Below are 14,251 nucleotides of genomic sequence, written 5' to 3' on the forward strand. Positions count from 1 at the left end.
GTATTTTTTTGTTCTCATCCATTTTCCTCATACAAATAATATATTTCTGTGAGAAGTGTAATGTAGATAAGTGCTCCAACTTCAACCATCAGAGAAGTTACAGAAGGTACATCCCTGACCAGGGAAATTGCTGTAGCTGCACCTTGTACATTCTCATCTTGAGCACATATTATACTATTCTGGTAAGTGAGCTATTCATACAACAAGAAATGTTTGTAAAAATGAGGCTATTTTTGCCTTGTGCTGCTTATGTATCAGTGTCTGTGTGAGAAGCAGAGACAGCAGAAGCTGTATTACACCCTGTGTAAAACCTAGTTGGAACACTGACCTAGTTAGATCAATGAGATTGCTCCGTCCATGTATCGCTGTGTTAAAAAGGGAACTCAAGCAGCTGCTATGAAATCAATAAAATATTTAGGACAAATTACGATGAAGATCTAGTCTTTTGGATAAGATTAGTTTTTTAAGGGGAGAAAATCCCCAAACTCCACTTACATTCATTAATCTGTATTGTAATTGTTATGCACTCATTTGGGGAAACTTTATTTTATTAACAGTAATATTTAAACATTCAAGTCATCTTCAGCTAAGTGACTACTTTTATTACCACTGTTTATGCTATGCTTCTTTTACCCACCCACCCCAAGTGTGACATGTGCACTTTAAAGTAAGAAACATTATTCATGGAAATAAGATAAAAATGGCTTACAGTTTTAAGTATTGACTTGACTCCTAGCCTTTGATAATTACCTCCTATCTCCCTGGGCTGCTGTGATACATACCTGCAAGGTGTCCAAGTCTATGTCAACACTAGAAAAACATGATAAAATGGAAAACCTGCCATTGTAATTCTAATTTGCACTTACAATTGTGACATCCACAAAATGATTTAGCCATTTAGTAATGCCAAAGTAGTTGATTTCTGAATTCTTTTTAAAAAAGAAAACACCTCATGGATGTTCAATTGTGATAATGCTCTGAGTGCAGATTCACTTTAGTGCTACATCCAAGATGCAGCAAGAAATAGCTTTGTACCTTTTGCAATGATTCTGATAGTTCCTGATCTCCTAATTTGACTTTTGGGGATTAGAAAAGGATTCTGTACAGTTTTGTTGATATCAGGAAACTATTTGCATTAGCTGGTGTAGGTTTTCTGCAGTCTTTGTGTTGATACCTTCCCAGTGCAAATGGTTAAGTGTACTGTGGAGACAAAGTGACTGTGTTGATTTCTACTGCTACGGTTTTAGGGCATGGTTTTATTATGCCAGAGAGATTCCTGATTGCCAAGTTTTGGCAGCTTTCCATTCTTAATATTACATTAGTAGTGAAAATTGTTTAAATAAATAGGTTATGGGGCACTAGGTATTTCTTTTAGCAGCTTTCTTTCTGTTATTATCTGAACATGTTTAGTATTTCATATTGATATATAGATGGAGTCTTCTAAATCAATTGTAGTTTGTATATCTCATTTAGCTGCATCGTTTGTTCACTAATAAACTAAAGTATTTGAAATAAACAAAGAAGGCACAAAGACTGCACAGTTTTTAAAATAATGTGAAAAAACAGAACATTACATCACTATTTCTTTTGGGAGGAATGAACTAATAATATGAACTTATATACAGCAAGTGAAAATAATATGCCCGATGCTCACCTCCTCCAACAATGCAGCAAATATTTGTTGTTTATATTAGTACTATCACAGCCTTATCAGCGCATCTTCACTGTGATCATTGCTGTGTCTATGTCTTCTCTAATTTACTTAGGTTTTCTACAGGGACTACTCCATTCGGTTAGGTCTCATTCTCTCAGGCATTTAAGCAGCCCACTGGAACTTAAGTGTTATCTCAAAACAAGTATTTAGCTGAACTTGCGGAGATGCTAGCATAAGCTCAGTTCTGTTTTAGCCTTGTTCACAGCTTGCAATGTGCAGAGAGGGCTCTGGCTTCCTGTTGCTTTTGCATATGGCACTAAATTTAGTTCTGGCAAGAATCGCCATTTTTTTGACCTGCTTAATATTGGGGTTCCTGCCCATCAGGATTTGCAATACGTATTAGATTCAGTGTTAGGCACTGTGCAATTTTTATTTACATAGCTTGATATGCATCTGCATGTACAAAATGAGCAAGAACTGGAAATATGTTTATTTTCCTGCTTCGGGACCAGGGCATCCCTCCTCTTACCATTCTCTGGCACTTCTACGAACAGAACATTATAAATATCGGCTAGACTGCAAGCCTAAAACTCCAGCTTGAGCTTCCTCTATCTTTGGTTCCCCCCCACCCCCCACCCCCGTCTCTTAAGGCTACATATTGTTTCCTTGCATGTGTCTGAAATGGCCAAAAAGTTGTTTGCTTTTGCACAAACATTTTGATTATTAATAATAAATCTCAGCAAAAGGGATAATTACATGGAATCTCAGTTTTGTAATGTTTCCACATGAAGACGCAAGTGGAGAGTGAAGAACAGAACATCAACTGGACACTTTTGATGGAACAATAAATAGATTTGTGAGGCTTAAATCTACACTGTAGTGACGAACCCAAACACATTAATGAAATAGAAAATACAAACCTTTACATTTGTTGTGTTTAGTGGAGACTTCAGAGTCCAAATTTCAGAGACATTGAATATTCTCTAGTATAGCTGAATAAGATTAAAAGGTTCATGACCTGGGAAACAAGATAAAATACTAATCAGTCCCATTTATCATTCATTCCACCAATCAATCAGAAGTTATTCTATGTGCCAACACAACTTGTGAGTTAATATTGCTTTGGCCATCAGTAATGTCCTTCAGGATAACCTAAAAAAGACCTATCTTTAGCTGCTAACGACAGAAGTATCAACAGGTTTGATAAAGCAGCCATTATCATAATTGTGACCATGATGTGAAATCAAGGTATTTGAATCTGCTGACAGAAATTAGGTTGTGGCTTGGTTTGCACATCACAGTAAGCTAAACTACATGCTGCATGTGAATGTGCATACTCCTGAAGAGAAGCATGCAACCACTTTGCTCCTCCCTGTCCTTTTTATTCCCATGGTGCATTTAGCTAAGGCCTGGCTTTGTGGAACACGCCCTCCAAACATGGGCTCATGGTTAAGTTCTCTGCTCACAAACAAGCTTTGGCTACAGCTTAACTACAAGTTTGGGTTTTGACTACCCACTAAGCTAAATCTTGACTTATCATAGAAGTAGTAAAAAGGCCAGAGAGAGGCAAAGCAGCTGCAAACTCCTATCCAGGAGCCTACTTGCTTGCATAGTCTTGGCAAGCTATAATTTGGCTTATTGTGTCTTGCAAACCAGGCCAGTGTGGCTCAGAATTTCCATGTGAATTAAATATCTTTCAGTACCTTATTTTCAGTAAGCTACCATTTCAACTGAACATGTATATTTACATTGTGTAATTCTCTTAATAATTCTTCCCAACTCTTATGGGAATAATACGCTGGTTTTCCTGCCAAGAATCTGACACCCATTCCTGCTCACTCTACAGACCTCCGTTTTTAAAGAATTCCAGCACTATAGTTGGGGAGTCTGGTTGGGGAGTGTGAGTACTAGTTTAAAAACCAAAACATATCAGAGTACTGGGATAATATAGCTGGCACCAACCATTTTATATAGCTTTCTCCGCAGCTAAGTCTGTTCCACTTTCCTTTAAGTACAGAAATATGCTTAGGATCCTAAATCTTTAACAATACGATGAGTACCATACATCAGTATATTAATGTGTACATAATAGGTTACCCACGGGGGAATTAGTAATACCATTATGTTGACAAAAAAAACTTCGTCTGATTGCCCCAGTCTATCAGTATATCTCCTGCAAAACAAATGATGTCATTCAGTAAGGAGTTGTCTTCCATTATAATAAAACCCATTATAAGCTCACAGTCTACCATTCAGATGAGGAATGATATTTAGAGACTCACGTCCAAGTTCTGCTGACCGCAGTCACATGAATTTTCCTGCCATATAATTAGAACTGTGTGGAAGGGTGTTCCATTTTAGAAAATCAGAAATGCAACATGTCTGAGATAGAAAGAAACTCTGTGTGTACTGTAAAGACAAACAGATTGATTAAATTTTATAGCAATTTGGACAAATGGAAGCATGTTTTGGTTTAAACAGATAATTATATAATGTACATTTGAATATTTCACCTGTACTGTGCCCACTAATTTAGTCTTTTGGAGATTCCAACTAGAGTTGCAAACTTCTGAGCAACATCAAAGAGCTTCCATTTAAAAACATATTAAAACTTTATCTGAGAATATTCTTGTCTTAAACTTTAGATGTAGGGGAGAATCCTTTCCTCTACATCCCCTAGGGCATTACTTCTTAGACTTTTGAAAATTGAGGCCATCTCCAGAATAATGAAGCTAATCACATACCCCTAAAAAACCCTATGTGTACATTGCTAGTGGCCCATAATTTTCAAAGTATATGAGGCTAGCATTCGTATGGAGCTCCTTTTACCCCATTTCATCTGTATCTTGTTAACTGAGCCCATGTAGTAGCATCCTGAAGCATTGAACGGGTGATATCTCTGTGTCCATCCACTTGTTGAATAGGTAGCAATGCCCTGGTTTTCAGGATTTAATTTGTGCCAGGTCTCACCATGATTTCAGTCTTGACAACTGTTTTCAGTGCCAGGAGTCCAAGACTATATCTGTTGTTGTTGCCATCTGTCTGTCTCAAGAGACAATGGAGTGCAGCCCCGGAGATGAAGTCAAATTGCTGCATTAGCAACACTGAAATCACTACCCCGGAGCACAAGCTTAGGCAGTGTGTATGGAGGTCCTGGACTGCCCAGATAACAATACCCTCTTCATCAGCCATGCTGATGGGGTCCAAAGGAAAGCAGAGCAATCGGTTTGCCACCAGCTAGACTGCAGGAGTTGCCAGAAGAAGGTGTACAAGGCCCCATCCAACAGTCTTAGGGACTCCACTCCTGATTTGTGTAGGGTTTCCTCCTTAGCTTTTTCTCCTGAAGATATCCTGCAAGGCAACAAAGGTTAAGGATCTGAGAACCCTTACCTGGTTTAGCTGGCCAGTCTAAGCTGTTTACCAGGATGTGACTGCTGTCACATGCTGACAGCTTCTGGGAGTCACAGGTGTGAGCTGAGTGCAGGATGTGGACCAAAGGTGGACAGCCCAGAAGGAGCTGTCCCCCACCACTGCCAGTACCTAGTGTAAACCCTCAGAATGCTACAAGGAGGGGGAAGAATTGGACTAGCCAAGGTTCTGCTGGATCCTAAGCCCAGCTATCAGTGATGGACTAGATTTGGGCCTCTCTGATGTGCTACCCTAGAGCTGATGCACCCGCCCCGCCCCCCACCTCAGAATGTGGGGAAGACACACTACCCTACCTTCTGCTCTGGCCAGCATGAGTGGCAGGGCTTCAGATATGATGGTGGCTCTGCTGCTCTGTTAAGCCCCACTGGTCCCTGGTCAGGAGTTAGGATTGCTCCCTAATTTGGTTTGGATTCAACCCTTTTCTTTTGACCCACTCTAGCTGCTATGCATACCGATTTTGCACCATTAGTGCCACTTTCAGAAGTTATTGTGTCAAGTCTAATGCCATGTGTAGAGCTCAATGATTATTTCTTTTTTGAAAACTGCTGCAGGTATGTTGTTTTGAACATTCCCAAAGTATTCGAAAAGCTAATGCATTTTGTGTATTATGCCAGCCTTCTTGCTAACATCTCGGTATTTGACCTCAGCATCTAGGACTATCAAAGCAAATACCATATGAGAGGTCAGTGTGATAATAGATTCTATATCCTCAGATTTTTTAAAAAAAAAATGTTGTCTACAATTATGCAGTCTTTACAGTATTTAAATTGACTCACAATCTGATTCAAAACATCCACAAGAAAGACTTTCTGGCCTGAATCCAAAGAACTGTGCAACTAGTTTCACATGCCAAAGAGAACTTTGGATACATTTCCCTTAAACAGCAGCCCCTTATTCCACTTGACAAACCTATTTTGAACTGAAGGGTGGTTTCAAGAGTAGTTTGTGACATGTCTGCTATTCATAGGGGCGTGGAACATCAACTGGGCATGCCCAAGCAGTTCTCTGGGTCCCAGCTATTGGATCAAGTAGGGCTTGCTTCCTAGTAAGTCTTACTTAAGATTTCAGCTTCAGCCCACTGACCTTTCATTATTGTATTCCTAATTATTATTAAGCCCTCTCACTGAAGCATACAACAATTTTTACTGCACTATTTTTGTCTTTTTAATCTACTGCCTTATCTGTTAAATTACAATTTTAAGGATGTCCCAAGATCTTACAGAAATTTATATGTGCTTGTGTTGTGTGTACCTTATACTCTTGTGAAGAGTCTATTCTATGTGATACAAAAACTATAGCAATTCAACTTTATAGTTGTATGGAAAGTAACATCATTAAGCTCCCTCTGCAAATATTTTTACTGCCATTTAAATTTAGACTCTTGTCATATGTCACATTTGATTTTATTTTATCTTTAGGCTAGTGAAAGCATAGCTAAAGGAAACAATCTTGGCTAAGCATGCCTTGAGGGTCCTCTCTGCTTGCTTTCTTCATGCCTTATACTTTTGTCACTCAAGCTGCATAGATGCACTCCAATAATTAATAGTAAACCGGGTGGGGAGAAAAAATTATTGGACCCCTTCTTGAGATCTTGTGTATAAAAAGAAAAAGTTCCCATGAGTGAAGTATATAAGTTAGCTTTTTTCAGGAAAAAGAAAAGGAATGAATTACATTTTTCTTCTTGTCCTTTAAATGAATAGCATAGTTTGGGTGAAATTATCAGGCAATTGCATGCCTTTTATGCAGATAATGCTATTTGATGAAAGCGGTGTTTTGATCTGCTAAGGATAATACAGATCCAGGGTTGGATTCATTGGTAAGAGTAAAGCTGTCTTCTGTGATAACTTCATCTCAGCATGAGGTCAGACGGGGGAAACTGGGATGGGGGATTAAAAAATGACACAGTCGGAGCAGTATTCAGTTCCCTGCTGTGCTCCTGGCTGCACACTATAGCTTATGTTTCTGATCTGTTATGGTATTGTCTGCTTTTCTCTCCCAGAGCAGAGATTGCTTAAAACTTTTCTTTTTTCAGCTAGAGGGATTAGTTCAGTGCAGCTTTTTTAATTAAAGAAACTGTATCTTTTTCAAGGCAATTTAAGGCTGCAGTAGAAGGCCATCAGCATTCATAACTTAGTACTATTAACTATAACAAAGAGTTGCTATACCTTTTAAATTTTAAAATAGGAGCCAATCTGCAGAATTTTAGAATTCATAATTGCTCCTTACCCAAAATAAGTAGCACTGAATGAATTACTGTCTAGCAGCTTCAAATATGATGCATGCCATTTGGCTTAGCTTCCTTTATTTAAACCCCCATGGTAATTGTAGAGTGTTTTAATTGCATAAATAAGTGAAAATAGTTCTGGTGTACGCCTCCTTTGTTCAAAACTTATAAGGAATATTTATCCATTAAAAAAATGTCTGTACATATGCAACACACACATGCATAAAGTATTCAGTACTCAGGAAATATAAATTTGAGATGAATTTACAGCTCAATTTAACCAAGGTAAATTGATGGAAACCTCAAATATTTCAAATAAGGCCCATATGGTGATCACTTTACAAAGCATATAGGGATGGTGCTTGGGTTGCAACATACACATCTCCAGCTAAATTCCATGTCAGATCAATTAGAAACAGTTCTCCTGGACAGACAGGAACAGAGTGTGTTGCCACTAGACTGACAGGGTATAGACATGAAAGCAGCAATACTAGGTCCTTCCTATTATTATTATTATTATTATTATTATTATTATTATTATATTACTTTAATTGGAAAACAATATTGTGTTCATATTTTTATTAGTAAACATATATAAGATCAGTTGTATAACCCCTCCCCCCAATGAAAGAAATTATTTCCCCCACCACTTTTCAGTCAGGCTGGTGTATACTGCTGGATGCATCAACTTGAAAGTTTTGCATTATGTAGTCCCTGAGACCTGTAGCTATGTTTGAGCTTAACAGTTGATGGCAACAACTGTTAGAAATTATTTCAAGCATTCTGTGGTCAGAGGAAATGGTACTTTAAGAAAGTCTATGAGGGTGTCATAGTTGAAACTAATTTTATTTCTACTCCAAAAAGTAAATATGAATATACCATAAATATATGTATACTATATACAAATATATACAAATAAGTGAGTGATATATAATTAAGGACCATAATTAATGTAGCACTTTTAACTTGGAAAATATTTACATTTGTTGTGTTGCTTTTTTGTTCCCATTTTATGGAGAGAGAATTGAGGCTGCGGGAGAACGATTTGGCTAAATAACTCTCTTGCCAGCTTACACACTAAATCAGCGGCTGGATAATATTTTTCACTCAGTTTATCTACTCTGTCTTTCCATCATGGATGTTATAGGCAATTACCTTATAGTATAATATTTGACAGTAGATCCTGAGAAAGTGAACGTAATTCCATTGATTAAATTTAACAAGGTTGTGTAAGTGGCCATTGGGGAACATCTACCAGTGTTAAGGATTCTTCACAATAACTCAAGTGTGGGCAGGGGGAGCTGAAGCATTTCATATCAGAAGATTGTACATGCCTGTTTTACTGTAGGTCCTGGGAACCTGCTGTCAGTCATAGTTTTCCAATAAAAGTGTGTATGATAAATAGACATATGAGCAATCGTCTCACATGAGATGGACATGAGCATGGGATCCTCACACCTGTGTCCATTGCAGACTACTGTAATGTGTGATATACCTTAAAGGTAAAGATAAAGGGACCCCTGACCGTTAGGTCCAGTCACGGATGACTGTGGGGTTGCGGCGCTCATCTTGCTTTACTGGCCGAGGGAGCCGGCGTACAGCTTCTGGGTCATGTGGCCAGCATGACTAAGTTGCTTCTGGTGAACCAGAGCAGCACACAGAAATTCCGTTTACCTTCCTGCCAGATTAGAAATAGCGGTACCTATTTATCTACTTGCACTTCGTGCTTTCGAACTGCTAGGTGGGCAGGAGCAGGGGCCAAGCAACAGGAGCTCACCGTGTTGCGGGGATTCGAACCGCTGACATTCTGATCGTTAAGCCCTAGGCTCTGTGGTTTAACCCACAGCGCCACCCGCATTAGGATTCCCTTAAAGACAGTTTGGCGACTGATAAAGAATTTTGCTGCCAGCTTATTGATGCATGTGGATAGGGGAGAACATACCGTATCTATTCTGAGTTATCTGCATAAGCATTAGCTAAAGTTGTTTTAGGCAAATTTTTATAGTAAGTACAGAGCTTTAAATCCTTTACATGCCTCAGGTCTCAAGCATCTTAAACTCCCTAAGGTTTTAAGAATGGCCACTGTTACCTTCCGATAGGTATTGTTTCTAGGAAGGCAATGATATCTTACTTGATGAAGGTACTTTTCTATGGTGACCCCAGAGCTATGGACGTTTCAGTAGGTTTCTCCTTGATTTATTTTTTGGTAGCAGGTTAAATTATGTTTAATCCACTGGGCATTTGGAAACTAGGTGTAGATATTTTACTGTAGGTTTTTGGTACTTTTGAATTATGGTTTTATACTGCTTAAATTTGATATACATTATATTTCTTGTTTCTAGCTTCTGTAAACCACATTGTTTACCACATTTTTAAAAAGAAATATGTAATTAATATGAAATTGCAATGACTAAAAATTTTGAGTGCAGCATACTTAAGAAATTACCATTGCTATGTACAAAGCCTTGCTCAGTTAATAGTAGCAATAGTATAGTGGTGGTGATGTATGACAGCACGAGGATCACTTGGATCCCTCCTGCCCCAGGCAATATGTGGACTCTGTCAAGTTGGTTCTTTTATGAGTCCATAGTAAAGAGGGTCAATGCCTGGGTGAAACTAAAGTACCATGCTTTCACTAGAGGTCAACCTCATCTAGAGCATTGGTTTATGCAGTGGAACACAAACTAATGTAGCAGAAAAGCATGACCCCCATTTAAAGGTTGATTTGTATGATAATCAGTACATTCAGTGGCTCCAGAATGGATGCATGTAGGACCCTAGTTTGCCTTAATTAAGGTAATTAAGACATATTTCTCATTGCAGACAGCCATTTAATTTTAGAGCTTAGTCAGTGATCTGAGTAGAATATTTGTTTTGCTAATTTATGGCCAAGCAAACTAAATTTCTCAAAATACCCATGGCAGCTTAGTAATATTTCTTTGTAAGCATGTTTTATTTATTTTTTAAAAGAAACTTATCATATTTCTCTCTTAATGCAGTAAACTGGAAATACCTGTACAATGAAAGCTGCAGCTACAGTTTTGTTATATTTGACCTCAAAATCAAAAGACCCATTTACTAATTTATTAATGGGCTACTGACAGGGCACTGCAGCATAGCTGAAAGATTTGATTTTAAACTGATTTACCTATTTAATTGGCTTAGATCCTAGTACTTTATTTTGATGATATTGTGGATCAGTCTGCTTTGTGAGATGTTGAGAGATAAATTGGGGCTTAAGTTGTAAACATTTATTTCCCATTAAATCTGAATGTTCTACCTGCCACCCCCCATTTTTAAAATAGAAAAAGATAACTAGGTTTATTTTCCTATGGCTTTTCTAGGATTTTTCTGCTTAATGAAAATTCAGAGTCTATAGTAACTTCATGCAATTACAAGATCTTCAGGCAGGCTGAAAGATTTTTTCAGCTGTCGTTAGGCACAAATGGATACCTGCCCTGCCTCCCAAATATAAGAAAATAGCAGCAGCAAAGTACAATTAGTAAGTTGAGGGGGTTATCTTTGGAGAGCCTTTGAGTAACCTGATACTACGCTGATCTGCTAGAATGCTCTCAGACTGCATGGCAAATATGCCCCCAAAGGCAGAGGCTAAAGGGGAGGCAGAAAAATGACCTAACTCTGCTGTATTTTCCAGAGGAAGTCCTAAATGACTGTTCAGCCTGATCCAGCTCAGGGATAAAAACCATGGAGCTAATTGTAGGAAGAACAAATGGGAATTGTAACTGTCACATTATGGCCAGCCAATAAGATTGATGGAGCAACTGAAACACCCCCCTTCTTCTTTTTTTAATATCATGCTTTCTTCTTATCCACAGTAATGCACAGAACTTGCTCTTTAACTCCCACCCAGTCAACCTCTTATCTAACTATCCTCAACCACATCTTGACGCATACCCCCAAAGCAAACTTAGTGGTTAGAAACAATTTCCTCGGATATGAGTTGTATTTCAGTGCCATTTGACAAGCATTTTTTTAATGCACTTGAGTACCTTTAAAAAGGAGAGAGAGAGAGAGAGAGAGAGAGAGAGAGAGAGCGCAGCAGCAGCAGCAGCAACCACCCCCCTTCTACATAGAAGAGGTAGATTAACATGGAGGGGGGGCATCAGGGCAACTTTACAAGTCTGGAGAGGACATGCCAATGCCTGGATTTTCCCCCTCCCCGTTTTTATGGGTAGGTTCCAGCAGGCAGGAGCCAGAAAGTCGTGCGTCGGGGTTCAATCCTGCTGTTTCCTTTCAATTACACCTTGGATCTAAGAAGCCAAAGGGACTGGGAGGCTCTCCTTGACACTTTAATGCTGAAACACGTGCAACCTTTTTTCGTCTGGTACTGCAATATAAAAGTTTATTGCTAGTTGTCGTGGGGTGGGAAGAGAAGCAGTCTATTAAATTAATGCGCCGGCTAGACTGTAGATACGGGTGTGGTTTTTTTAAATAAAAATATTATTAAATATTTTTAGTTCAGTCACGTCTAGTGACAGACTTTGGAAAGATGTTAGGATATTAGCCAGATCAGATCTGAAAGAAACGTGACTTAACGCACTTCAAATTAGCTTAAAGGCTAAAGCGTAATTAAACTCCAGTAAGCTTCATCCTCTAGTATTAAACTTACCCTCCGATCCTAAAACGCATTACTTGAAAGTAAGCCTCGCAGCTTTAAGCAAGACGTTAAGACTGGACTGCTCCTCTCTGTTTTAAATAGTATTTTCTTTGCAAGGTACTTATCCTGTGGACTCGGTCTCTGAACTAGAAGGGGTGGCTTTCAACATATTCGCTGCATCCCTTGCTATAAAATACACTGAAGAGGAGAGGATAGAAAACGCAGAGGGCAGATCTGCCTAAAGGGATGGGAAAATTTGTCCTTCCCTTGGATCTTTGCAGTACTTTTCCTCTTGCAATTATAATGCTAGATTCTTTTTTTCTACACAGAGAAGCGAATCTAACTGGGGTGCGGGGTGTGACAATTACATTTACACTTAATTTTTTTCCGGAAATTTACCCCCACCCTCCAAAAATACCCTTCCTACACTATACGTTCCTGTTTACTCACTCCTCCGCATAGCAGTCTCAAATTTAAGTGTAGCCCAGAAAAATGCTTTATGTTCGAGCATTTCTCTCATCGGTGCTGCGACTGCTTTTAGGAGGCAGCCCAAAGGCAGAGGAAGCTGCTGGGCCGTCGCTATTTTTTGAGGAGCGAGAACTTGAAAGGATTCTTTGATGAGCCTTCGAAGTTTCTTTACCTGCACCTTGCCATTTCCTTTCCACTACCATGGTGGAATCCGGTGTCGAAAGCTGCCTTCAGAGCCCCACCCTCGCCCATTGCCACGCGCCTCTCTCTCCAACTAGTAATTTCAGTGCCCTTTTCACACGAGCGGGTTGGCAGCCTCGGAACTTGAGCGGGCTGTTTAGATTACGAGGGCGCCGCGCCTCTTCCCCTGTCGTGGCGAAGAGATTTGTTTCATCACTGTGCTGCCCAATTTCCTGCTGTCTTCACCTACCGAAGGGTGTTTAAACACGAGTGTGTCACTCCTTTTGCTTGTAAAGGCGCAGTCAGGAAAGAGGATTTTACGTGGTCAGAGTAGTGCCCACATTCGTTAACCGACAAGGTGAGCGAGGTCTTTTGGAAGGAAAAAGTCAGCTGCCGTCGCAGGCACCGGCCACCACAGGACAGCAGCCCAACCGAGATTGCGCAGTATGTGGCCACAAACCTACCTGTTCGCCCTCGAAGAGCTAGCTCCCTGTATGGCAGACTGGCCTTCTGCCATGCCTGCTGCACTTTTTACTCCACACACACCTGCTTTTCACCCACGGACCCACCCACCTACTTTGTTTTGAGCCTAGATCCTGACGAAGAGTTCTGTGAAGCTCGGAAGTTAGCTCGGTGCTCTGCGATTCTACATGGTTCTAATGTATTACGATACAAGAGCGTTACGCTGCTGTCTGTATCTGTTTGCATGTACATCCTCTCTTGTGAATTTAATACACTTCCCCATCACAAGTTTTTGAAACCTGGGAAGGCAAGAGGGGGGAAGCGTGTATATGTGTGTGTGGTTTGTTGGGGGGCGGACGGCTTTCTGGCTGCTGTGTTACACAGGACGCAAGGAGTAAGGAAATGCTAGGATGTCAAGCAGACCATTTCTCCCTGTAAAGGCGCAGTCACCTAGGAATATTAACTGAGAAATAAGTGGCTTCTCCCAAGTGAGTGAGGTTAGTGTGGCAGCCTCAAAGAGGGAAAATATCAGCACCACCAAGAAAATAAGGTATACATAAGTATTACTGTATAGGATCTTAACAGGGAGGCGTAAGAGGAGACGAGAGAAAAGACGTGGCATGTTATCTTCCTCGGGGCGGGAGAAAGAATTGACGCGGACGCAGACGGGAGTCTCGGTGTAAACTTCAGAATCGGAGCGGGCAGTTGGCGGAGTCGTCTCTTGCCCAGAAGATGCCGCGTAGCCCAACGAGGCAAGAGCGCGCGTCCGGGTGCATGCGAGAGAAAGTGAGCGAGGCAGCCACACTTTCGCCCGCTGCGCGCCGAAGAGGATTCGTCCCAGCTAAGAGCGCGTTTCCCGCGCCTAAATTTCAGAGAGAGGGCTGGTCCAAAACCCGCCGGTCATTAAGAGGAAATGAGACAGGGACCGACTTCCAGGCTTGCGTAGCCGTGCAACTCAGCCCTGCGCCTTTGCATTCGGCGCTAAATCCCAGCAGAGTTCATTAGGACTCACTCCGAAGTGCGCCTAGGATGGCAGCCTTAATTACAGCCCTCTGCTATGCTTCATCATCAATCTCGGAGGCAGTCATTTGCTTAGCCACCCTCGCTCTAATGACTCAGCTGACCTAACATGCCCAGCCTATGAAACAACAGCCAAGAGGAGGGAAATTAAAAGTGGGGGGGGGGGACTAGAAGAAAAACAAACACGCGCCACCAC

At 40.5% G+C, this 14,251-nt stretch overlaps 1 protein-coding gene and 1 long non-coding RNA gene across 4 annotated transcripts in view; one reads left to right on the forward strand and one right to left on the reverse strand.

Annotated features, from left to right (window-relative positions):
• Window positions 1-14,251, forward strand: part of TENM3 (teneurin transmembrane protein 3) — a 1,324,874-nt gene that overhangs the window by 900,686 nt on the left and 409,937 nt on the right. The gene's annotated exons all lie outside the window — the stretch shown is intronic.
• Window positions 2,576-4,704, reverse strand: LOC309540587. Its single transcript, XR_014223369.1, has 2 exons — window positions 4,625-4,704; window positions 2,576-2,672 (listed from the first exon to the last, which is right to left on the reverse strand). It is a non-coding gene; the product is annotated as an uncharacterized lncRNA (long non-coding RNA).

Source organism: Podarcis vaucheri (assembly GCF_965113315.1).
Source record: "Podarcis vaucheri genome assembly, chromosome: 9".
Lineage (NCBI taxonomy): Eukaryota > Metazoa > Chordata > Lepidosauria > Squamata > Lacertidae > Podarcis > Podarcis vaucheri.